At 36.5% G+C, this 12,559-nt stretch overlaps 1 long non-coding RNA gene across 1 annotated transcript; it reads left to right on the forward strand.

Annotated features, from left to right (window-relative positions):
• The first annotated feature begins 263 nt into the window (after positions 1 to 263).
• LOC122074836 lies at positions 264 to 2,572 on the forward strand. The gene is made up of 2 exons (XR_006139064.1): positions 264 to 554; positions 2,129 to 2,572. It is a non-coding gene; the product is annotated as an uncharacterized LOC122074836 (long non-coding RNA).
• Positions 2,573 to 12,559: the final 9,987 nt, after the last annotated feature.

Below are 12,559 nucleotides of genomic sequence, written 5' to 3' on the forward strand. Positions count from 1 at the left end.
CTACCTATTTCAACACACAACTATCTACACACATTTATACGATAAGGTTTACTCCGTAAATACCAAGTCTTCAAGCATAAGCTGCTATCACTAAGCTAAGCTAGTGTCCGTAAATACATAGTCAATTACACACTTACCCGCGTGTTTTCAACGGGAAGAAAATTCGTCTTACCCACCCCCCAAAAAAAAATAAAAAAATCAAAGAAAAGTCAGAATCTCCAAACCATAAAAGGATAAGGTAGAGGCGAGCCTTCTTCGAAACAACACCAAACCAAGCATGACCATCTAATGATGGAAGACGGTTTGGAAACCGCGGTAATACTAAAAGTTTGATGTAGTCGATCACACCAGATCAGTCTACAGTCAAACGATCTTACTTAATCTTTTATTTTGGGTAATGAACGATCATCCTTAATTTAGACGTTAATGGATAGGATCAGGGTGTGCTCCAGCGTATCATATTTGTACTGCGCGCCTTTAAAAACGGGGGGAAGATCCCAATTTGGACTTCAGAGCCTCTCAGAGTTAAAGCTAATTCTCGCAAGTCGCAGAAGGTATGATCATTTCCTCCTCTCTCTCTTTTCTCTTCTCCTTTCTTTGGAGGCTGCTCTTGTTTATCTGCTTTGATTTCTCTGCGAATTAGAACTTTTATTCGATCTGTTCTTTTTTTTTTTGGTAGAGAAGTTTTTGATCAAACCTTCTTTTGGTTAGGGTTTCTGTTGTTAAGATTGGATGTTTTTCTGCTGGATTTCGATCATAACTCTCTTTTCTCTCCCTCTCTTGCGGTTATGTCTATCTATGTATGCAAAAATGTGTATGTATATTGGTGATGTGATGGTGACAAGTGAAAAATTGTAGAACTGGAGTTAAAGTGAAGACGTTTTGATCTGACAAAGGTGGAAAAAAATTGGATAGGTATTACGAGATTCACATGTTTTGGTTTTCCTTTCTCTGAAAATTACAATATATATATATATTTTTTCTCTTGGTGAAAGATTTTAGGCTTTTTACATGGATTTAACGCTCTTGGATATTGTGGTCTGGGTTACTGCAAAAGTTTTCACCTTATAAATTTTTGCCTAGCTGCTTGGAAAACCACACCGGTGCTTTATTTCCTGGTTATAATCCTTGAACATATTGTACATCTGCGTTTTAAATAAACCTCGTCCCACACCCCCTCCTTTGGCCCCAACAAAAGTGTTCTCTATCATGTATTAGTTTTTAGTATACAAATGATGTGAAAGAAGGGTGATGATGGTTAGTGGGAATTTCTTGGACGACTAAAACAATGGAAATTATGAATAATAAGTTTTAGAATTTCAAATATTAGTTATTCATGAACTATCAGCATTTACTTCTTACTCAAGTTATGCCAAAGGACTCTTTCTATCATTCTCTCTCTCTCTCTCTCTCTCTCTCTCTCTCTCTCTGGGATACTGAAACTCCTCCATTTGTGCTGAATTTTTGTCAATATCATTTATGATGTTGATGGTAATAGCATGTTTGACTTCCCCTCTCAAGAGAAACAGCTTGAGTGGTCATTTCAAGAGCATGTTTAATAGGTCTAGGTACAAAATTAGTTAGGACATGCCTTGAATGTTTATGTTCCTTGTCTGATCAACCGGCATGCAGTCATTTGTGAAACTTAACTAGTCTAAGTGAGGCTCTTTTTTGAAACACAAGATTTGGAAGTTGACTTAAAAGAGTTGGTCGTACTGAGCGTACGAAAATTTTTCGAGATTCAATTTCCTTTTCTTATGAGTTACAAATTATAAATTTATACAATGGGATGCTCTAGACAGAAAAAGGGTGTGAGGCTTGTTGGTTCTTAATTGAATGTCTACTGTGGTTCTTCAGATGAGTTGAGTGATTTAAATGATAATTCCACCTCCTCCAGACTTGATGACTGGAAATTATGAATTTGATCATTATCATATTAACTTAGTCCTGATTACAGAAAATCTACTTTCTACATAGCACATCATGTTGTTCTGATTATTTTCATCACTAAGGTTCTGCTGCAGTATATGTCCTTTATTTATTAATTTTTTTTGTTAAAGATAATGCTTGGCATCATGCCTCTGCACTAACCAATTTTCAAATGGAATAATGGCCTTGAAATTTGCAGGAGGAAAACATCAAAATTTTATGGATACCAAAGTACCTGGCAACAAGTATTCTCAGGAGCTGGCCCGTGAGTCGCTTATTGCTATCTCACAGTGCATACCAGACACAGTTCTTGCTTCACAACTCACAACTGAATCAAACAGTACAAATGCATTTGATCTGAAAGAAAGTGACGCAGCTGAAAATTATAGGTCTAAGCTGATCTCTATTTCATACACAGATATTAAAAACTCTCCAAATGCATTGGGGAATGCTGAGGTTTAGCTGGGATTAGCATTCTCTTTGATGGAAACTACTTGTAATAATTAAATTTTGTCGTTTGTTTTTTCCTAGAACTACTTGTGTTAAGTGGATGGTTCTACTGTCAAAGTCTGTTTGATGCTTTGTATACTTCTAATGTCAACATAATCATCAGAGAAATAAAAGTTGGTTAATCTTGTATACTTTATAGAGATGGATGTACTTGTTACATTGAGAAAGCTTCTTGTGGTCAATGAATTTATTGGATCTCAATTTTTGTTTGCTATCCTGCTTCCTTAATTTACATGTGTGAAGTTTAACTTTTTAATTTCCATAGGTATGGTTGAATATGATCCATCTTGCATGTTCTAGATTTTGACAGCCATACTCCAGTTCTGTTTCCTTACTTGTGCAGTGACATTTTCCCCCCTTTTTTGAATTGACAATAACTTCCTTTATGATTTGATATAAATGCTCACTTTGTGTGTGTGCTGTTTACTTGACATGTTGATTTTTGAGCACAACAGGTTGATTCCAGTATTAAGGTTTTTAAATACTATTAGCCAATAGAAACCCTCAAGCTTTATGTTCTGATTTGATGCTAAAGTTTCATAGCTTTAGATTATTCACTGCAATTATGCTTGCTTTGTGGGTAAGGTAAAGGATTTAAGTATCGGCAGATACCGATACTGATGGGTTTCTAGATGACTAAGGGATTAGGTGTAGAAACTCAGTTGAAAACCAGAATTGCAGTGGGAGAAATGAGAAAGGGCCAGATTTGGAAGATTTAAGATATCAGAAGATCAAGGATTCTGATCTGGTCAAAAGAGTGGTCAAAGCCTCTGTTGGGAAGGAGAATATGATATTAAAACTTGGGACCAATGTCATGATCTGATCTGGATGTATGGGAGAATCCTACTGCAGAGAGGAATTTAGATTTAGGGTTTTCAAAACAGAACAGAATCATATTTTAAAGAACCAAACTGATATTAAACGGATTATCAGAATATTAATAAATCTCAGTAACAATAAAAAAATGACAACCTGAAATTGAAATTCAGATTAGAGACCAGAATAAGAAGATTTCAGAAATTCAATGAGCACTAGGAGTCTAAGGAATCAATGCTAAAATCAAAATTTGAACAACCATGAACAGATTAAGAACTTAATTCGGTTGACAGATCTGAAACCAGAATTGAAAACCAAGTTCAAAATCTAAAGATTTCAGAAAATTCGTGCTATAAAAAATTTTCTTTGAAATCAAGGCAAAATAGGGTTTGAATGCTGATCTATCACTGAATGATAGTATTTAAATCTGAAGTTTCAGAATTAAAGAACACATCCAGCAGTATATTAAGATAAAAAAAATCAGAAATAGAAGTATAGTATGCGCATGAAAAGGAAAAGAATTCTGTGTATTAACTTGAATTATGGATTGCAAATGAAGGAAAAGGAATAATGGAAGAAGAAGAAGAAGAATATGGACCAAGCATCTCATCTGGAACTAGACTGAAATCCCATCAGCTCTACCTTAGCATCTCATCAAGGGTTGCTAATGCATCTCACAGAAGCTATTCTGAATCACTCAGAACATTGGAGCAGAGCCAAGCTTTATTCAATATTAAAAACCATACGGAGCTCTATGAGTCTTGCATAATATGTAGAAACTAAAAGTTTACCTACAAGTTAAAATAGGAAAGTAAAACGTAATTGAAATAGGAAAGAAAGAAATAAGAAACACTATCCATGTAGGAATAGATGCCCCTTACAACTAAAACTCTATCTTAACTTGTTAGAATAAGTGTGATGTAATACTGAAATTGAGGAAGCTCAAAACAGTGCCAGGGTAGAATCTTTTCTCAGAGAATAGGGAATTCTAAATATGGAGAATAGGATATTGCTAAAATTTGTTGAAAGATGAAAAGGATGGAACAATAAACAATAAAATAATACCCGGGCTTCACACCGCAAGGTGGATCGACTAGATCAAACACCAACCTACCTTGATCAAACACAAGGGATTTCTTGATCAAACACAAGAAGAGAGTTGCATAAGCAAACTTTGTTTTAAATTCTGAGTTGTCCTTGAATGCTTACAATTGATCCCTATTTATAGGACCAATTCAACAAAACATTACATACCCAACTTCCAACTAATAATAGTAGAAAGTCTTCACTTATTAAAGTTGAGGTAGGAAAGTCTTCACCTTCCAACTACTAAAGTTGAAAAAGCCTTCACCTACCAACTACCAAAAGTGAAAAAATCCTCACCTCTTAAAGTGGGAATGGGAAAGTCTTCACCCCCCCAACTACCAAAGGTGGAAAAGTCTTCACCTACCAACTACCAAAGGTGGAAAAATCATCACTTCTTAAAGTTGGTATGGGAAAGTCTTCACCCACCATTTACTTACAAAAGTGAGTTGATTCCCCTCCCCTTTCTAGAAAAGTAAAAAGTAAAAGTAAAAGTAAAAGTACCTTCTAAACACTTATTGACCCCATGATTGGTTCAACTAATGAACCAAACCACTATTAGACCAAAACATGTAAACTAGAGTAACTAATCCCGTATGCATACCTATTACCCATGGTTTAGGCTCATTAAACTATTAAAGTGGCCTATTACATTAAAAAACCCTTGGACTAAAGGCCCAACATGCATACAACCCAACCATAGGCTTATTCCTAAGAAAACAAGTCCATTTTGGTGATAAATCTGCATCAAAGTGTCTCACATAATTAAAACTCTATCCAAAATAAAAATATGAGTTCTATTCCAGAAAGACTATGCTATCCTTAACAACCAAGGATATAACAATTACTTGATAAAATAAAATAATTCGAACTAACCTAATAAAGTAAAACCCGTATACGTACTTTGTACCCATAATTTAGGCCCATTAAAGTGGCCTATTACAAAGAAAACCCATTAGACTAATGGCCCAACACACACACACATGCGCACACACACATTATGTATATATAACCCAACCCTTGGTTTATTTGCACTAAAATAAGCCCTATTCTATGTTTTATCTCCATTAGATATGTATCATATCTGTACAATACTTATTATTAAATAAAATTGTATCATATCGTATTGGTCGATTCCTATTGATGCAACTCGATACTTATCGATACTAATTGATTCAATTGATACTTATCGTAAAACCTCTACAAAAATCTAATTGTGGGAAATAAAAAAAAACAAATTATGAAAAAAAATAAAAAAAATTATGGATACATTGAAGTAGATGAGTCCAGTGCTATTTGAAAATTACGTGTAATGTACATTATCGACTCAATTGATGCATTTTTTTGGGTCTTTTTTATGGGGAAGGGGTTCATGCACGATCAAACATGGGGAGGAACCATTCATCAAATTGGGGGGAGGTTTGTCATTCCAATTTTAAGTTTGAACTAGCTCGTAGCTTTCTATGGTATGTACATGTAAAAGACCTTATCCTTTATACATAAGCAATTGAATGCAATTATCTCGTTGTACTTTGTTCTTTTTTATACATTATATACAACAACTCAGTCTTATCACAACTAAATGGGGTTGGCTACATGGATCCTTTCCTTTTAATCTACTCTATTCGACGTCATACTTGATACAAGGCCTAAGCTATGCATGTCTTTCCTTGCAACTTCTCCTAAAGGTCATTTTAGGTCTGTCCCTAATTCATTTAGATCCTTCAATCGAATCAAATTACTTTTCGTACTGGAGCATCCAAGGCCTCCGTTGAACATGACCATGCCACTTCCAATGACTTTCTCGTATCTTATCATGTATTGGAGCTACTCCCAAAACAACTTTAATATGATCATTCCTAGCTGTACCACTTGTCCATCTTAACATCCTCATTTTTGCTACACTGAGCTTTTTAACATGATGCTTCTTAACTACCCAACATTTTGCACCATTGATCGTAGCCAATCGTATGACCATCCTATAAAAATTTCCTTTAAATTTTAAAGGATTTTTTCAATCACACAACACTCTGAATGCACCTCGCCACTTCATCCATCATATTTTAATTCTTCATGAAACATCGTCCTCTTATCACTTTCTTTATTTATGATTGAGACCAAATACCTAAAATTATCACTTTTTGGGACCTCCTTCTCATCAATTTTCACCGCCTCATTATCTGTCCTCGTGTAACTTAAGTTACACACCATATACTCGATTTTTGTTCTACTTATCTTAAAACCTTTTGTTACCAGGGTTGATCTCCATGACTCCAACTTAACATTAATATTTGCTTTCGTCTCATCCACCAAGACAATATCATCAACAAAAAGCATACACCACAGAACCTTATCTTGAATGTCTCTGGTTAATTCATCCATGATAAGAGCAAACCAATAAGGGTTTAAATTTGATCCTTGATGTAACACAGTTGTAATTGGAAATTCACTATCTTGACCCCCCACAGTTCTTACACTAGTCATCACACCATCATACATATCCTTAAATATGTTCATATGTTAACTCTCTATGACTCTTTCACAAGTTTTGTTTAGGTCAATAAAGACTATATGAAGATACTTCTTGCAATCTCTAAATCTTTCCATGAGTCTTCTTAGTAAGTAAATGGCTTTTGTTGTGGATCTTCCTAGCATAAAACAAAATTGGTTCTCCATAACAGTAGTTTATTTTCTCAGGTTGGTTTCAGTAACCCTCTCCCATAATTTCATAGTATGACTTATTAATTTTATACTTATATGGTTATTGCAGCTCAGAATATCACATTTCTTTTTGTAAATCAGAACCACAATGCTTCTCCTCCATTCATCTGGCATTTTCCTTATGCTCATTATCTTAGTAAATAGCTTGGTTAGCCAAGAGAAACCTTAGATTCCTAAGCTCTTCCACTGTTCCATACTCTATTGGGACCTCATTTGGGCATTGTGCCTTGCCTAATTTCATCCCCATTGAAACTTCTTTTACTTTAAACACCTTGATTTTTCGTATATATCTATGGCAAGTAGTCTTGATGGGTAATGCAATCTTCCGGGATAGTATTACTCAAAAGTGTCTCCATTTAGTAAGTCGCAGAAATAAACTTTCCATCTCTTCTTGATGTCTTCATCACTTATTAGTACTTTCCATATTCACTTTTAATATGTTTAACGTTGTCAAGATCTCTACTATTCCTTTTCCTATTTTAGCTATCTTATAGATATTTTTTTTTGCCTTCCTTGGTGCTCATTTTGTTATAAAGATCATCATATTTCTTTGCCCTTGCTTTTCCCACAATCTTCTTAGTCTTAATGTTTGCTTGAACCTCACATCATCCCACCATCGAGTCTCCCTAAAGGAATGACGTTTTTCCTTCGATTTGTCTAGGACATATTTAGCAACCTTTTTTAACATCGTATTGGTGTCAACCTCAAAGTCCTATTTTCCTTGTTTGACCACTTTATCAGTAAATGATTTCTAAGTATCTCTTTTTAAATTCCACCACCATATCCTAAGGAAAATATGCTCAACTTTCTTACGATTTTGCATACTGAGTCACATATCTATCACTACTAATCTATGTTGTGTGGTCAAGCTATCCCTTGGTATTACCTTGCACAGTCCTTACATGACAATCTATTGGACCTTTTAGTTCGGAAGCAATTTATTTGGCTCGTATGATACCCATGTTTGAAGGTAACTATATGTTCCTCTCTTTTTTTCAAGTATTTACAATAGATGGATCATAAGCTTGATGCGCCACTACAAATCAGCCATAGGCTTATAATAACAGACTATGATAAGGTACTGGCTATCTACCTCACATACCATATAGATTGGTCAAGCCAAAACGTCCTACATGCATTACGTCCACCACCAAGACAATCCATCACCCAACCTACTTTTATTAAAGGAGGTATGAGGTAACGAATTCTTGATAGCCCTGCTATGCATGAAAATAACAACTCGAACACACAACTCCTCATTGAAAACTAGATATGCAACACAACTCCACATTGAAAACTAGATAAGCAATCAATAACTCTTTCTTGATTAATGAAAACATCCTTGGTAAATGCTTTCGTAATGGTTCGTCTTTCATAATCTAAGAATTTCAACACTGACTATGAAATACGAATGCCCCCGACTGTCCCTATTAATCATTGCTCCGATCCCGAAGGCCAATGTAATAAGACCAAGATCCTTGAAGCACTATAATTTCTTCAAAGTAACAGTGCCGGAGGCACGATTCGGCCAATTAAGGCCAGGAGCGCATCGTCAATAGAAGGACAAAACAACCAGTACACACCGTGAGGCGGACCGATCGCGCTTGACTTTTCAACCAAGTGCGATGACCACTTGTGTGAATCAATGATTCCTCTCGTACTAGGTTGAATTACTATCGTGACATTGCCATCAATAGGGTAAAGCTAACCTATCTCACTGCCTCTAGGATCTTTCCCAACATGCCCATTTAGATCATCCCTAATTATAATAATTTCTCCTTTACTAAAACGTTACACTAATCCATCCATTTGTTCCCAAAATTGTAATTTTCTACTTTCATCCATTCCTACTTGAGGTATGTAAGCACTGATTTATATTGATAAACTTCTTCTCCACACAAGCTTGATGGGTATAACCTATCTCTGAATCTTTTAACGTCTAGCATATCATTCTTTAAATCTTTATCCACTATTATGCCCACTTAATTTTATTACTTTTATTTCCTGTATGCCAAAGTTTAAAGTCGTCCAACTCCTTAGCCTTTTTACCTTTCTATTTAGTCTCTTGAATATAAGCTATGTTTATCTTTCTTCTCCTCATAAAATCTGTCAATTTTGGACTCTTACCCGTTAAATATCCATTGTTCCAAGATGCTAATTTAATCATATGCTTTTGGACTAGCTTCTTTACCCGACCACGGTGCGAGAACCCTTGCCTACTTGTCATTGCATCAAGGCATCGACAATATGCTTTCAAGGGATGCTCTAGCTAACCCTTGCTATAGCGTGTTGCTCATTCTGGCAGGGAATGCCCTAGCATAACGTTTATAATATGAGGTTGTGAATCCATGTAAAAAGGTTTGGCTGGGGTTTTTCTGGTGTCGGCCGCTGACTTGGCACACCAGCCCTCCTTTATCTGGGCTTGGGACCGGCAACGAATACTGTTGGAGTTGTTTTTTATATATTATATATTGCTTATTTATAGTGTTTGGTGTTTCAAAACTGTATTTTGCTTGTGTCCTTAGCATTTCGATGCGTTTCTTGGTCTTTTTCATTTGTATATTGTGTTACGCCGATTCTATATGAGAAAATACATCAACATCCAAAACCTTATCCCAACTTAATGGGGTTGGCTACATGGAGATTCCAAGCAAAGACGAGCGTGAGGATCCATGCAAAAAGATTGACAGGTTATGGCTAATTATAATAAGTGCCGGCTGTTAACCTGACGCACCACTACAAATCAGCCACAAGCTTATAATGACAGACTATGATATGGTACTGGCTATCTACTTGACATACCATATAGATCGGTCAAGCTAAAGCATTCTACATGTATTACGTCCACCACCATGACAATCCATCACCAACTTTTATTAAAGGAGGTATGAGATAACGAATTCTTGACAGCCCCGCTAAGCACAAAAGTAACAACTCGAACACACAACTTCTCATTGAAAACTAGATATGCATCACACAACTCCGCATTGAAAACTAGATAAGCAACCAACAACTTGAAAAAGCATACCTTGTGGCTCTAGATTTTGGTATTGTACCTTGGAAAAAGCATCTGTCATTTGCACACGATTTAAGAAATATTTCCATAAAGGATTATAATAATCCTGAAAGAATCTCTATGATGCAGAACTGAAGGCATGCTATCGTGGGAGGTCCAAGGAACCCAGGCTTAGTGTGGCCCAAGCTACTTAAGGCTTGGGTCACAACAACACAACACATATTAGCCTTATCCCAACTAAATGGGGTAGGCTACATCAACCCGAGTGTGGAAAAAGAAAAATAAAGAAGAGGAAGAAGAGAAAAAAGAGGAAAAAGGGAGAAAAGGAGAGAAAAGAAACAAAGCAAGGCAACACCTCTAGGACATCCCACTTACTAATGATCGGGAATCCTTATATTTGCCTTCCAAACAACTCTGTTTGATGTCATATTAGGGTCAATACGTAGCTTCTGCATATATTTCCTTACCAACTCATCAATAGTCATTTTTGGCTTGCCCCTAGCCTTTTTATCTCCCTCCATCTAGATTTGATCACTCTTCATATTGGAGCATCCAAAGGCCTCCTTTGGACATGTCCAAACTATCTTAAGCAATATTCTCAGAGCTTGTCCTGAATCAGGGCAACTCCCAAGTCAGCTCTAACCCAATCATTCCTCACTCTATCTCTCTGAGAGCTTGGGTCCGCTTTGTTTTAAGTCTAGTCATTTTTTATTCTTTTTAAAGTTGTTTTGAGTCTGTTCAAGTTGAACCGTTGGTTTATTTGGTCAGTTTAAGTTTCATATTTATTTTAGGGAAATATACGTATACCTTATCTGAGGTTTGGCCTAATTACATCCCACCCCCTCGCGTTTCGAAAGTTACAAATCAACCCAGCACAGCTAACACTGTGAGAGGCTTTTGAGGTTTGAGCTGTTAAGTGGAGCCATAATTATTTTAATGCCCACAATGCCCTTGCCATTGTCTTCAACCTTCCAATGAACAAAAGACCTCTTCTCACTTTGGAAATTTACAAATTCTATCTCTTCTCTGGCGAGGAAAGTTTCCCCACCTACCAGTATTCTGCGTGTTGAAACATACCTGAAATCTCTATCTTCTCCGGCGTTGAAAGGGTTGGTGCGCCGTCGGTTTATGCCCTAATCTATTTGCAATGATGCCCTTTCTTTCTCTAATTTTTCTTTTCGTTTTCCCCAAATTGTCTTCTCAAGTGACGGTGATGCCCTAATATCTCCCTGGTTTTCCATAACCTGTCTTCCCAGGAGATGGTGAAGAGCTAATATCTCCCTTGCATCAGTGATGCTACCTATATACTGGAAACCGTCAATCTCCAGACCAAATATGACCTAGATATATGAAGAAAATGTCAAAACTCTGCCACAAAATCCTATCCTTCAAATTCCTACTTCAAACCGGGCAAGTCAAGGACAAGTTTGCCAATGAAATTAAAAGCAACTTTTGGAACAGGAGCTCACAGCCCATTACATGGTAAGTAGGCTTACTGCTAAAATATGATTTACAAAATGGAGAAGGATGAATTAAAGTTAAATTACTCCACAAATTGTCTTCAGTTCTTCAATAAGCTCTTGTGGGACATCCTTGCGAGAACCTTTAACAAGAAGGTCCCTGCTATCTTTGCCCCCAACTGTGCCACCACTGAAATTCAAAAATCCAAATGAATCAAATCAACTAATCAACAACTTCTCTAAGCAACCAAATTCTATAATATGATCATTCTCATGGAAACTAATAGTATTTCAGTTAAATGAACAAGCCTAAAATACATAACTGATTAAAGTTCTGGGAACCTCACTGAGGAAGAAAGGAAGGAACAATAAGGAGCAGTCTCATAAATGTTGACGAAGATAAAGAACAAGATTTTATAGTTAAAGGTTTATCACATCGCATGAAAGGTCTAAATGATCAAAACTGTTTCAATCAATCAGTCAATCAACTAAACCATTTGACAGAGGTTTAGGTATGCACCGGTAATCATCACCACCGGAGGCACCGCACATGGAAGGATTTCTCAATGTCAAAGAAAATTGATCCAGAAGAGAGTGCAAAGGCGAGGGGAATATGTAAAAGGGTAATTATGTCTTTTTATTCTAAAACTAACACCTCTCTCACGGTGTTAGCTCTGCTGGGTTGATTTGTAATTTTCAAAACACGAGGGGGTGGATGTAATTGGGTCAAACCTCAGGGGAGATATATGTAAATTTTCCTTTATTTTATGGGCGAGAGAACCCTGCCAGTACCAGTGGGCCAATGGGAGGGTGCACGGGAGCATATTCAGCGCAAGTCAAAGGGGGCAGTGTGGTCTTTTTGCACCTTGCACAGTCTGGGTGTTTTCTGCGCCAGACTGGCAGGGTTATTTTTCCCTTATTTTATTCCCTTCAAGTATTCTAAATTGGGTCCACATCCTTTTTAAAGACTACTTTGACTAATTAGACTTTAAAAAGGAATGTGAGTTGTAATAGGAATCCCTAG

This window comes from Macadamia integrifolia, chromosome 3, assembly GCF_013358625.1.
Source record: "Macadamia integrifolia cultivar HAES 741 chromosome 3, SCU_Mint_v3, whole genome shotgun sequence".
Taxonomy (NCBI): Eukaryota; Viridiplantae; Streptophyta; class Magnoliopsida; order Proteales; family Proteaceae; genus Macadamia; species Macadamia integrifolia.